The 12,959-nt window shown below is 45.3% G+C and overlaps 1 pseudogene; it reads right to left on the bottom strand.

The window, feature by feature from the left end:
- Nucleotides 1-7,415: 7,415 nt before the first annotated feature.
- Nucleotides 7,416-12,694, bottom strand: LOC108524800 (pre-mRNA-splicing factor RBM22-like; annotated as a pseudogene).
- Between the last annotated feature and the right edge of the window lie 265 nt (nucleotides 12,695-12,959).

Genomic DNA, 12,959 nt, shown 5'->3' with positions numbered 1-12,959 from the left:
AAAAAAAAAAAAAAAAAAAAAAAAAAAAGGGGTCAGGATTTTGCAACTTGTTTTTTTTCCACTAAGTAGTGAGGCAGATATCTTTCCATATAAGTAGACATAGGTATACTTCATTCTTTTAAATAGGTCCATAGTATTCCATTATATTGCTATGTCATAATTAAAAATAAATCAATCCCTTATTTTTTAATATATATTTTTTGAGACTGTGTCTCACTCTGTCACCCAGGCTGGAGTGCAGTGGCGCAATCTCAGCTCACTGCAAGCTCCGCCTCCTAGGTTCAAGTGATTCTCCTGCCTCAACCTCCCAAGTAGCTGGGACTGGACCATAGGCATGCGCCACCATGTCTGGCTCATTTTTCTATGTTTAGTAGAGACGGGGTTTCGCCATGTTGACCAGGCTGGTCTCAAACTCCTGACCTCAAGTAATCCACCTGCCTCGGCCTCCCAAAGTGCTGGGATTACAGGGGTGAGCCACCATGCCCGCCCCTTATTAGATTTTTAGCCTCCTTCCAGATGTTTGGTTTTATAAGACTGCAATCAACCATCCATGTATGTGAATCTGTGCACATGAGTACTTCCACAGATGAGCTCCTAGAAGTAGAATACGGCTTGATTGGAGGTGACATGTATTCTTTAAATCCTCATTACAACCGTATGAAATAGGTGTTATTTCCCCCACTTTTACAGAAGAGGCAACAGAGTAGCACAATGGCTTCATAACTTCACCTGTAAAGGGCTGAACTAAGCTTCAGACTCAGGTCCAGCTGAGCCCAAAACATATATTTTTTCCACCCTGAGACCCAGATTCACATGCAGCAGGGCAGACAGAAGGATTCAGCAGCAGTGGGGCCAAGCAAAGGGCCTTCAAGCCGATGTGCATGCAGGGAGGCATTGGGATTGGAGCCTGGGGACATCTGTGCAACCACAGCCCAGGGACTTCAGTCTGGTGCTATTCTCCAATGTGGCTCAGTTAGGGCTTCTGGGTTCTCATCTACAACAGAACCATAAAGCTTCCTCTACCTCTGTGGCTTTCTTTTTTTTTTTTTTTTTTGAGACGGAGTCTCGCTCTGTCGCCCGGGCTGGAGTGCAGTGGCCGGATCTCAGCTCACTGCAAGCTCCGCCTCCCGGGTTTACGCCATTCTCCTGCCTCAGCCTCCCGAGTAGCTGGGACTACAGGCGCCCGCCACCTCGCCCGGCTAGTTTTTTGTATTTTTTGGTAGAGACGGGGTTTCACCGTGTTAGCCAGGATGGTCTTGATCTCCTGACCTCGTGATCCGCCCGTCTCGGCCTCCCAAAGTGCTGGGATTACAGGCTTGAGCCACCGTGCCCAGCCTAGGGCTGTGTCTTGCAAACTTTGTTTTTTGTTGTTTTTGAGACAGACTCTCACTCTGTCACCCAGGCTGGAGTACAGAGGTGTGATCTCGGGTCATTGCAACCTTCACCTTCTGGGTTCAAGCGATTCTCCTGCCTCAGCCTCCCGAGTAGCTGGGATCACAGGTGTACACCATCAGGTCTGGCCAATTTTTGTATTTTTAGTGAAGACGGGGTTTCACCATGTTGGCCAGGCTGATCTCAAACTCCTGACCTCGAGTGATCCACCAGCCTCGGCCTCCTAAAGTGCTAGGATTACAGGTGTGAGCCACCATGCGCAGCCCAAATTTTGGATTACATGACTCTCAGTAAGATCAATATTTGCCTTGTGACACAGGTATACGCGTGTATAAAACTGAAACAGAAGTGTCATAAAATAATAATTCTATTAGCTAATTGCAATGTATTATAAATTTTTTCCTTACGTAATTAAAACAAAAAATCCCCAATTTGAAAATTCTGTAGTAAATCCTGGTAAAGACTATCTTTTATTTTCTTTAAGACGGAGTTTCATTCGTTGCCCAGGTTGGCGTGCAATGGTGCAATCTTGGCTCACCACAACCTCTGCCTCCCAGGTTCAAGCAATTTTCCTGCCTCAGCTTCTCAAGTAGCTGGGATTACAGGTGTGCACCACCACACCCGGCAAATTTTGTATTTTTAGTGGAGATGGAGTTTCTCCATGTTGGTAAGGCTGGTCTGAAACTCCTGACCTCAGGTGATCCGCCCGCCTCGGCCTCCCAAAGTGCTGGGATTATAGGCGTGAGCCACTGCGCCCAGCCCTAAGACTATCTTTATCTCCCCAGGTTGGTGAACATGTGAAAAAGATGATGGTCTAAATTCCTCATTCTGATTCAAGTTCCTCCCTGAGCTGGTCCCGTTTCCCCTGCTCACTCAGCCAGCTCAGTCACACTCCATGGCCCAGGCCAAACTCAGTCTCGTCTCTCACTTTAGCCTCCCATGGCTCCCTTCTCTGGGGGAAAGCTCTGTTCTACAAAAATGGATGCTAGCACAATATAATACCCTTCCTGGTGGACTTGTATAGCTTGATCATTAAAATGGTCATTTTTTCCCCCCACAAATATTTAAGGAGAGGTTTGTCAATTTTCCAAGGACTGCCCTTATACATTTTTAAATATTCTTGTCATTCTTTTTGGAAGCACCTATTATGTTATCATCCTTATCTTACTCTTTTTTTCTATGTTGTTAATTAGTCTAACTCTAGCCTATGGTTCAAGCTGTTTTTTGTTTTGTTTTGTTTTTTGTTTTTGACACCATCTTGGCTCATTGCAACCTCCGCCTCTGGGTTCAAACGATTCTCCTGTCTCAGCCTCCCGAACAGCTGGGATTATGGGCTTGCGCCACCTCACCACTTAACTTTTGTATTTTTAGTAGAGACAGGGTTTCACCACATTGGCCAGGCTGGTCTTAAACTCCTGGCCTCAGGTGATCCGCCTGCCCTGGCCTCCCAAAGTCCTGGGATTACAGGTATGAGCCACCATGCCTGGCCAGTTCAAGCTGTTTTCTAACATCACTTTCATAGGCTCCATGACATTTTCCACCTTCTAGATTAGCATTTTCACTATGCTATCCATTTGCTCTGCTTTAATGTTTACAGCACTGGAGAGACTGTTCAGCGACTTACAGATGCTAAGAGGAGATAGATGCTTGAATGAGGACTGATTTCACAAGTCGGTATTAGATTATTTGTTAATCTTTTCTGCAGGGACTCTCATAATAAATCTTTGGATAAGGAGGGTCCTCTGTACAACCTTCCCCACTCAGCCTTTCTCTTTCTGCCCTATCATAGAATTGTAGCCTCTGTCTTGACAAGCCAGCCAGCAGCACTTGATGGAGTTCATCTGAAGCTGTGCTTTGCCAGCACTTTGAAAACGAGGGAACGTCAGTGTTTGCTTAGTTCATTCTCAACTTTCTTAATTGTCAAGATTTGGAAGCAACAAAAATAGTTATCATGAGAATGAGAACTTCTGAAATTCAATATTTTGGGGAAAAAATTGTGTGTTTGCATATGTATGTATTGCTACTTTCTCTAAGCTGGAAAGATGATTGATGCTAGTAATTCACAAAAAAGGTAACATCTTTTCCTCCATGCTTCTCTTTGCCATTTGAAATTCTGGAAGTTTCTAGGATGAATGGCTTCAGTATGCTTATTATATCTTATCATTCCTCTTAATTGAATTAATGTGCACTTTTTAAAAACTGGCCGGGCACAGTGGCTCACACCTGTAATCCCAGCACTTTGGGAAGCTGAGGAGGGCAGATCACCTGAGGTCAGGAGTTCGAGACCAGCCTGACCAACATGGCAAAACTGCATCTCTACTAAAAATACAAAAGTTAGCCAGGTGTGGTGCCACGCGCCTGTAATCCCAGCTACTTGGGAGGCTGAGGCAGGAGAATCACTCGAACCTGGGAGGTGGAGATTGCAGGGAGGTGAAATTTTGCCACTGCACTCCAGCCTGGGCAATGAGAGCAAAACTCTGTCTCAAAACAAAAACTGAAACAAAAATAAACCTATTTTCTGCTCACAATTAAGACGGGAATATAGGCAAAAGCTAAGCAACACACTCAGATAATATAAGTCCATTTTTGTAATTATTACCAATAACATAATTTGGGAAATGGAAGCATGTTTTAAATTTGATTTTCTTACCTTGTACACTACAGAACTAGATAAAAAATTCAAGTGCACTTAAAGGTTTCCTTCAGAAGGGATAGAAAAATGTTTTATTTTCTCAAATAGAAGTTACTGCAACAAATAATTCTCACTGTGTTGCAGATGAAACAATTATTTTCTCCTCAGTGTTTTAAAATTATCAAAATAACATATATGCCTAGTATATAAAACATAACATTGACTTCCTATCATAGGGTATTAGGATTCAGACTTTTTTCTAACTTTTTCCTCATGATGCAATATACTTCTCCCCTCCTCCTCCTCCTTCTAATTTCCCACTATGTATATTTTAAAATTATTTTGTTTTGAACTGGAGTTCAGTGGTGCAATCTCGGCTCACTGCAAGCTCTGTCTTCTGGGTTCAAGTGATTTTCCTGCTTCAGCCTCCAGAGTAGCTGGGACTACAGGCACACGCTAATACACCTGGCTAATTTTTGTATTTTCAGTGGAGACGGGGTTTCACCATGTTGGCCAGGCTGGTCTCGAATTCCTGACCTCAGGTCATCTGCCTGCTCAGCCTCCCAAAGTGCTGGGATTACAGGCATGAGCTACCATGCCCGGCCTAAAAATTAAATCAACATTCATATTATTCAACACTGTGTAAGTATTTTTCACTGTAGTGGACACTCATTGCATTTCCTTTCTTGGACATCTTTTTGTTTTCTGGTAGCTAGTAATTATCTTTTCTATTTCCATTTGCTTAGCTTTCTAGGTTCCTATCACTATTTGTCACCATACTCTCCAACAGAACTTTAAAACTCCTCTCATACCACTTGCGCTACTGACTTCTTGGCAGCATCCTCGATCCTGCTCCACGGGGCCTGGATTCATCTCCAAGCCTGCAGGTCTACAGCTGCTTCCAACCATCATTTTGGAAATTCTCTTCCTTTCTTTTCTGTTCCCTGGGTCCTCTGTCTTCCCTGTTCTTATTTTTGTGATGTCTTCTAGAAACTTCCTGAGAAAGGATGCATAGGGAGAAAATTTTTTGAGACTACATTTTACGAAATGTCTTTATTTTACCTTCTCGCTTGATTGACAGTTTGGACATAATTTCCCCTTAGCATGTTATAGGCATTTCTCCATTGTTGTTTACTTTCCAGTAATACTTTTAAGAAGTCTTAAGTTATACTGTCTTGATCCTTTTATCTCCCCACCGTCACCCAGCCCCAACCAAAGCTTTTTGAATCTCCTCTTTATCCCCATAAATTTCACTATGGTGTGTTTTGATATGGAACTTAGAAAAACGTTAAGTTTTTACTGAAGTATAACATACAGAAGAGCACAAATCATTTTACAAAATGAACATTTTGTGCAATTAATACCTAGATTAAGAAACAATGCTACCAAGAGCCACTATCGGCCCCTTGTGAGAACCACTATTGTAATTTCCAGTACCATAGATCAGTTTGCCTGTGTTTGAATTTTTATAGAAATGAAATCATTATAAGGTATTTTTTTGTTTGTTTTTGAGACGGAGTCTTGCTCTGTTGCCCAGGCTGGAGTGCAGTGGTGCAATCTCGGCTCACTGCAAGCTCCACCTCCCGGGTTCACGCCATTCTCCTGCCTCAGCCTCTCGAGTAGCTGGGACTACAGGCACCCACCACCACACCTGGGTAATTTTTTGTATTTTTAGTAGAGACAGGGTTTCACCATGTTAGCCAGGATGGTCTCGATCTCGCGACCTCGTGATCCACCCGCCTCGGACTCCCAAAGTGCTGGGATTACAGGCATGAGCCACTGTGCCCAGTAGTATTTTTAAAAAATATGTACTCTTTTGCTCCTGGTCTCTTTCATTCACCATTAATTTTGTCTGATTCACCCACGTCGCTGCATGTGGTGGCAATTCATTCACTCTTGTTCCACTATATATATATATATATATATATATAATTGATGTATCCAGTTTTAATGAGGATGGACTTGTGACTATTTCCATTTCGGGGATACTAGAGATAGGGCTGTCATAAACGTTTCTGTACATGCCCTCTGCTGAACAGATGTAGTTCTGTTGGATGGCATAAGACGTTTTTCATTTTCAATCTGAATTCTTTCTTCAGTATGGTGAAAATTGCTGGAATTACTTCTTTCATGATTTCTCCCTTCTTCTCTTTTTTAAAATTTATTTTTTAACACATCATCAAGTTTCCTTTATCATCTATAATAGTTATACCCAAACTTTCTAAGACCACCCTGCCCAGAGCAGGAAATTCCAATGAGCTCCTGAAGACACACAAAGGTGAATGTGGAAGATCCTAGTTCCGGCTGAGGTCACAAGTCTTCCACTCAAACACTCCACGCTTTTCATTTCCGTTTGTTAAAGAAAGCATCTTACAGGACGTTGTTGAAAATAATTTCATCCGAGACACCAGGTTTTTTCAATAATACACAGCTCCACGAAATTTGTGTTTCCATCCAACTGATAGGAATACAAAGTAATTTTTATTTTTTTATTTTATTTTTTGATGATATAGAGAAGTACAACTATCAGTCAGATTCCTTTAGTAATAAAGGAGAGGAAAGAAAGCATTTGGGCTTTGCAGGCAGCTGGTTTCTACTTGTCTGAGGGTGTGACATCAAAAGAGTTAAATCACCCTGACACACGGCAGTGAGTAGTACTAGCATTTTTTTCTTTTTCTTTTTTTTTTTTTATTAAAAAAGATGATACAAAGAAAAATACTCCCATGGACATAAAAATAGCCCAAAGGTGTTTTGTTTTGTTTTGTTTGAGATAGAGTGTCGCTCTGTCACCCAGGCTGGAGTACAACGGCATGATCTCGGCTCACTGCAACCTCCACCTCCTGGGTTCAAGAGATTCTCCTGCCTCAGCCTCCCCAGTAGCTGGGATTACAGGCGTTTGCCACCATGCCCGGCTACTTTTTGTGTTTTTAGTAGAGATGAGGTTTCACCATGTTGGCCCGGCTGGCCTCGAATTCCTGACCTTAAGTGATCCACCCGCCTCAGCCTCCCAAAGTGCTGGGATTACAGGCGTGAGCCACGGAGCCCAGCTGGCCCAAAAGTCTTTTACTGAAGATCAATTCTCCCCTGCCCGCCCCCACCGAGAAGGTAGAAAATGAACGTGTAATTGAGATGGCAGCTCCATTGGGCATTCCAATTCACCCAGTCACTTATTCCCACAGAGATGAGCGCAACAGACATTAGGTTTTATTAGTCATGTTGTATTTGTAACCAGATGTGTCTTCAGCAGCTTATCTGAAGGCCACTGAGTCTTTGATTATGTGTAAAGAAGCATGGCTGTCGTTCACCGACTGTCCATATCTGAGCATATTCAGCTACCATGGAAACTACAAAGGAAAAATACATTTACTCCAAAACTCATTTACTGGGATTTTTAAGTGCCCTTTCTTCCACAGAGCCCCAGAGTAGTGCTCATGTGCTGGGGGCTACTGTGTTTTCCAGCACAAGCTCCCATTCTCTGAGGGTCCTGAGAAGGACTGGTCCTAGAGTCTTCATGAAAGGAATGAGGTGGTCTCATTGGGTGGAACATGTGTGGCCCCAAACCTGACGGTACGGGGAGTAGTGGGGGTGGCACGGCAATGTTCACCACAGTGATGGAGGATCACTTAGGGGTAGGCTGAAGTAGCTGGCTGCTGCATCCTCTGCTGCAACAGGAGGAAGAGCTCACGGCAGTCCTGGGAAAGGCTCTAGCTTGATCCCAGAGTACGTGGTTCCCTCCTTCTTTTTCTTTTCCTCTGGCTGCTTGAGATCTTCTTCATTTCATGTTGAGTCTGTGGCCATTACAATCAACTTATTAAAGGCCTTCTCAGCAGCCATGTCTGCAGCCTGCCTTGTGGAAAACTGGGTGAAAGCACCCTGCTGTTTCTGCATTAGAGTGATCGTCAATCTTTCCAAACTGGTAGAAATGATTTCTCTGATCTGTTTCACCCACACCATCTACCTCTAATGTCGTGAGAGTCTCGTCCTCCGGTGGGTCCAGATGAGGCATGGTTGAAGTCTGCTTTGGAAGCTTATCTGCTACAGGGTCACTGATTCCATAATATGAATCTTCAACATTTTGATCAGCAAGGGGATCGTCCAGATGTGTAGGCTTCTTGTGTCTGTAGGGATGCTTCTCTTTTCTCTGATACTCTCCTTTCACCCAGCAGGAGCGAATGTGAGGCTGATTTCTTTGATAGTAGGGTATGGTCCAGGCCAGTTTGAGCAGCACGACACTGGGGGATGTGTCTTTCTCCAGCATGCTCATTGGACGTGTTCCATCAGAGTTTCAGATCTCTCTTCATATTCTGTGTGTAGAACCCTCGGCTGACATCTGACTTTGGCATATTACTTTCAAAAGACAATGCTGTGTCATGAACCTGGATGTGCAGGCCACACGCTAGGTCTAAGAGGCAGGTCTGACATTCTTCAATTTAATGCAGATTTGGCGCACTTTAGTCTTTTGGTTTTTTTTTTTTTTTTTTTTTTTGAGACAGAGTTTCGCTCTTGTTGCCCAGGCTGGAGTGCAATGGCATGATCTCAGCTCACCGCCACCTCTGCCTCCTGGGTTCAAGTGATTCTCCTGCCTCAGCCTCCTGAGTAGCTGCAATTACAGGCATGCGCCACCACGCTCAGCTAATTTTGTATTGTTAGTAGAGACGGGGTTTCTCCATGTTGGTCAGGTTGGTCTTGAACTCCCGACCTCAGGTGATCCGCCTGCCTTGGCCTCCCAAAGTGCTGGGATTACAGGAGTGAGCCACCGTGCCCAGCCTAGCCTTCTTTAAAAAAGCATGTGGACCCCAGGGCACCAGTGAAACACTGGGAATGGCCTGGCACAGAGGTTGCATTCCTTCTTGTATGTTTTTTTCTCTTTTGGGGGAGTGTGTTTCTTTTATTTCTTGATATGCCACATAAATGGATCAAAAGTATGTCCATCTAGAAAAATGTACTTCTTCCAGAAATGAAAAACAAGTTTCAATGAGTTTAGATTTCCTGGCATTTTACTCCTAACCCTAAGAGTTAAATTGATTGTCCACTTACATGCCCATGTCTCTGACCCAAGCTAAGGGGCTGGAAAATGAAACTCAGAGTGAGGTGTGGTGGCACAAGCCTGTAATCCCAGCTACCTGGGAGGCTGAGGCAGGGGGATCACTTGAGCCCAGAAGTTCAAATCCAGCATGGGCAATGTAGCGAGACTCCCTCTCTAAAATTAAAAATCAGAACAGTCTTATGTAAACATGGGAAGTCTTAGTATGGATGAAACCTAAGATTTCCTGGAAATAAGTGGGAAGCCTCTAATCCTCCCTGGATATGCTTTTCTGGGGGATTTTTCAGCACAAGTCTAAATTCCACAAAGCACCTTCAAAAACTGGGCCACGCAGTATCACAGGCATGGCAGTAGGTCTGAAGGCTGGATTCAGGGGCCATGTAAATAACAGGAAAAGCAAATCAAGGACCAGATGCTGAGACTTCCCCTTGAGTTCCACATTGGGGAGAACAAGGAGTTGGTTGACTCCTATGTACTCTTCCGCTTCTTGGCAAACGGCTGCCCAACTACATCTTGTGCTTCAGCTGCCTTTTGTTTGAAGAACTTTGTGTTCTGGGCACTCTCTTGGCCCCATGTTGGGTAGAAGGAGGTGGTGTCTCAATCCCCACCATGGGTGTATTTGGTATAACCAGAGTGCTCAAAGTTCTTGCATGACTTTAGGAAGCATGGCTTTGTTAAAATGATCCTCCAGGGTAGGGGCACTGAAAGCTCTTTTGTATATTTCTCATATTTGCCCTGAATGGCTTTGCTGGTAATGACCTTGCCCATACGCCTGAAGCTCAGCTTGCTGCTCTTCCTCAGCCAGGTTTCCCAGGTGCTCAATTTCTGCTTCCTCTTTCTCAAGCTCTTCTTTCTCGTCCCTGTCCCCTTGTTCGTTATAGCTTCTGAACTTTCCATGCCTCCTGCTCCTCCTGACTCTCCTCTTGGTGTTAAGCGCATCCAGAGTAGTGCGGCCCCACCTGCTCTCTGCCGGCTCTTCCTTGGTCTCCTACAGTCTGGAGGGGGCACCATGCGTCCTCAGCGTGCCTTTTGCCTCCTGCAACGGCTCCTTCTCGTTCAATGCTTCAGCCTCAGGTTCTGAACTGTCACTCGGCCCTTCTTCCCAGTGAGGGCCTGCATCAGGCGAGACTCCATCTCATCCTCACTGTCTGTGGACTCTCCGTACTCAGAACTGCTCTGAGCTCCCCAGGATGCCACTCCTCACCCCCGGCCCCGTGCCTCCTACCTTCCTGTCTCCTCTCCTGTGCTCCCTGACACAGGGTGCTGCACTGCCACTCCATCTCCTTATCCTCGGTTTCTTCCTTTTCTTCACTAACATCTCATTCCAGGCACAAGGCACCTCCTTCTCTTCTGAAACCGCCTGCTTCTATCACTCCAGGCTCTACTGTTTTCAAATGCCAGCCAGTCTCTCTTCCTCTTGTCATTCACCTGGTCCTGAAAATGCCAAAGCCTGGCTGGCTGGATGAGCCCTCCTCCTGTTCCTCAGGCTCTGCCTCCCGTTCCTTGGGTTTCCCAATGAATGAAAATTCTTCATCTGCCTCATCGGAGGACTCCACAGGGGCCGAGTCTGGCCTTCTGGACCTTGGACCTTCACTTTCTCTGTGGAGGTCTCCCGTTTCTCACAGTGATGCAGGATGGCCCCAGTGCAGATTCAATGGGTGATTGCTTCATGAGTGCCCTTGGGACTGACAAGTTGATGGGTGGTGACTCCCAAAACAGACTGATTCCAAACTGAACACCTACAAATGTCAATGGACAGAAACATTCCTTTCTGCCAGGGTGCACGGGGCACTGCTATGTGGCTGATCCCTTCCCGTGCTGCTTGACTTGAATCATTCAGCTATGTGGGTTTTCTCCAAGGCACATTTGGCACAGATGGGAAGTCCACACGCATTCTCTAGGCTCTGCCTGTTCCAAGCGTTTTTTTTTTTTTTTTTTTAAAAGACAGAGTCTTGCTCCGTTGCTCAGGCTAGAGTGCAGTGGCGTGACCTCAGCTCACTGCAACCTCCGCCTCCCAGGTTCAAGCGATTTTCATGCCTCAGCCTCTAGAGTAGCTGGGATTACAGGCATGTACCACTATGCCTGGCTACTTTTTGTATTTTTAGTAGAGATGGGGTTTCACCATGTTGGCCAGGCTGGTCGCAAACTCCCAACCTCAGCTGATCTGCCCATCTTGGCCTCCCAAAGTGCTGGGATGGACAGGTGTGAGCCACCGCACCCGGCTTGTTCCAGGTGTTAAAACCCAGAGAGGTCACCATCTTGAGAGCGTCTGAGATGGGAAGTGGGACTCTCCGAGTCCTGGTGTATTCCCCTGTAAAGGAGGAGAACTTACATATCACCCACCTGATCAAATCAGTCCCGTCCAGGAAGTACTCCTGTTGATTAATTTAAGGACTTGGGACTTCACATCAACCAAATCCCTTCAGGGCAGCACCTGAACTAGCTTTGTTTGGATACCAGGGAGAGGGTGTGTCTGATTTCAACTAGGGCAGGGATGCTAAAAGGTTCTGGGCCCTGAAGCCCCAACTGCAAAATAAGTCTGTCAAGTCTCTACAAATGCACACCCATGATTTCTAATTTATTTCCCTACCTTATTGAGAGTTTATAGTCAAACAGCAATGTCCAAAACCCCAGCCTCTATAAAACTACCTGAAATTAGCAGTTTTTCCTTCAATCTGGAATCAAAATAATTCAGGCATAAAGGGTCTTTCCCATGGACAACAGCAATAGCATCCTTAAAGCAACTCTGCTTATATCGTCCTTGGTATTCGGATCAAACCTCCATTCTGAGCTTTACTGGTCTGAGGTTTTCTTTCTGGGGACAGGCATCTGGAATGGTGGCACCCAACTCTCAGCTAGATGTGTCTGCACCCACACCTGCAGATGACTGCCACGTGAGCAGCTTACTTACTCTGGCAGGTCCTAGCGATGTCTCTCTGCCTGGGATTGAACACGCAAGTCAGAGGTTCTGAGCCAACCACTCCTCACCTCAGAATGTCCACTTCTACCCCAAAAGTGAGATAGTGGGAGCCCTCCAGTGATCCACTGGCCTTCATCTCTGTTCCTAGCCACAGCTCCTCAAGCCCTAGGAACGGCCAGATCAATAAAGGTATCTTGCTTTGCTAATGAGATGACTAATCGCTGGGGATCCCTAGGTGGCTTCAGGATGGAGGCTGGCACCAGAAAGACCAAGGCAAGATTGGAGGGTTAGAATGTCAGCCTCACTCCCCCTACCTCTGGGGAGGGAAGAGGTGCTGAAGGTTGAGTTGATCAGCAATAGGCAATGATGTAGTCAATCATGCCTATGTAATGATGCTTCCATAAAGCCCTCAGAGGACTGGGTTTGCAGAGCTTCCAGATAGCTGAAAATGTGGAGGTTCCTGGAACGTGGTGCCCCTGGAAAGAGCATGGAAGCTCTGTAACCTTCCCTCATACCTGGCCCTATGCATCTTTCCCATCTGTTCCTCTGTATCCACTATAATAAATAGGTCAACATAAGCAAAGTGTTTCCCTGAGCTCTGTAAGCTGCTGTCAAATCAGTTGAACCTGAGGAGAAAGTGGTGGGAACACCGATTTTTAGCTGGTGGGTCAGAAGAATAGGTAATCACTTAAAGATTTACCTCCATTTTTATTCCCAAGCTTTCTCTGCAACTGCAGGGCCCAATCCAGGGCAGGCGGAGAACTGGCGCTTACTGTGCTCTGTTGGAATTCAGGTGAGTCAGGAGGCGCCTGAATGTAGAAACGTGTTCCTCCGATCTTTTATATAGCCTCTGATCTTGTTTTAGGTTGCGATATCTTCTCTCTTAAAAAAACTATTTTTTTTTCTTATGTTCCCTGTCATGTCTTGTTTCAGTTCTTTTTCTTCTGTTTGCATTGATTTCCATTTCAGCT

This window comes from Rhinopithecus bieti, unplaced genomic scaffold, assembly GCF_001698545.2.
Source record: "Rhinopithecus bieti isolate Rb0 unplaced genomic scaffold, ASM169854v2 scaffold_81659, whole genome shotgun sequence".
Taxonomy (NCBI): domain Eukaryota; kingdom Metazoa; phylum Chordata; class Mammalia; order Primates; family Cercopithecidae; genus Rhinopithecus; species Rhinopithecus bieti.
This window is presented reverse-complemented; position numbering and strand designations above follow the sequence as displayed.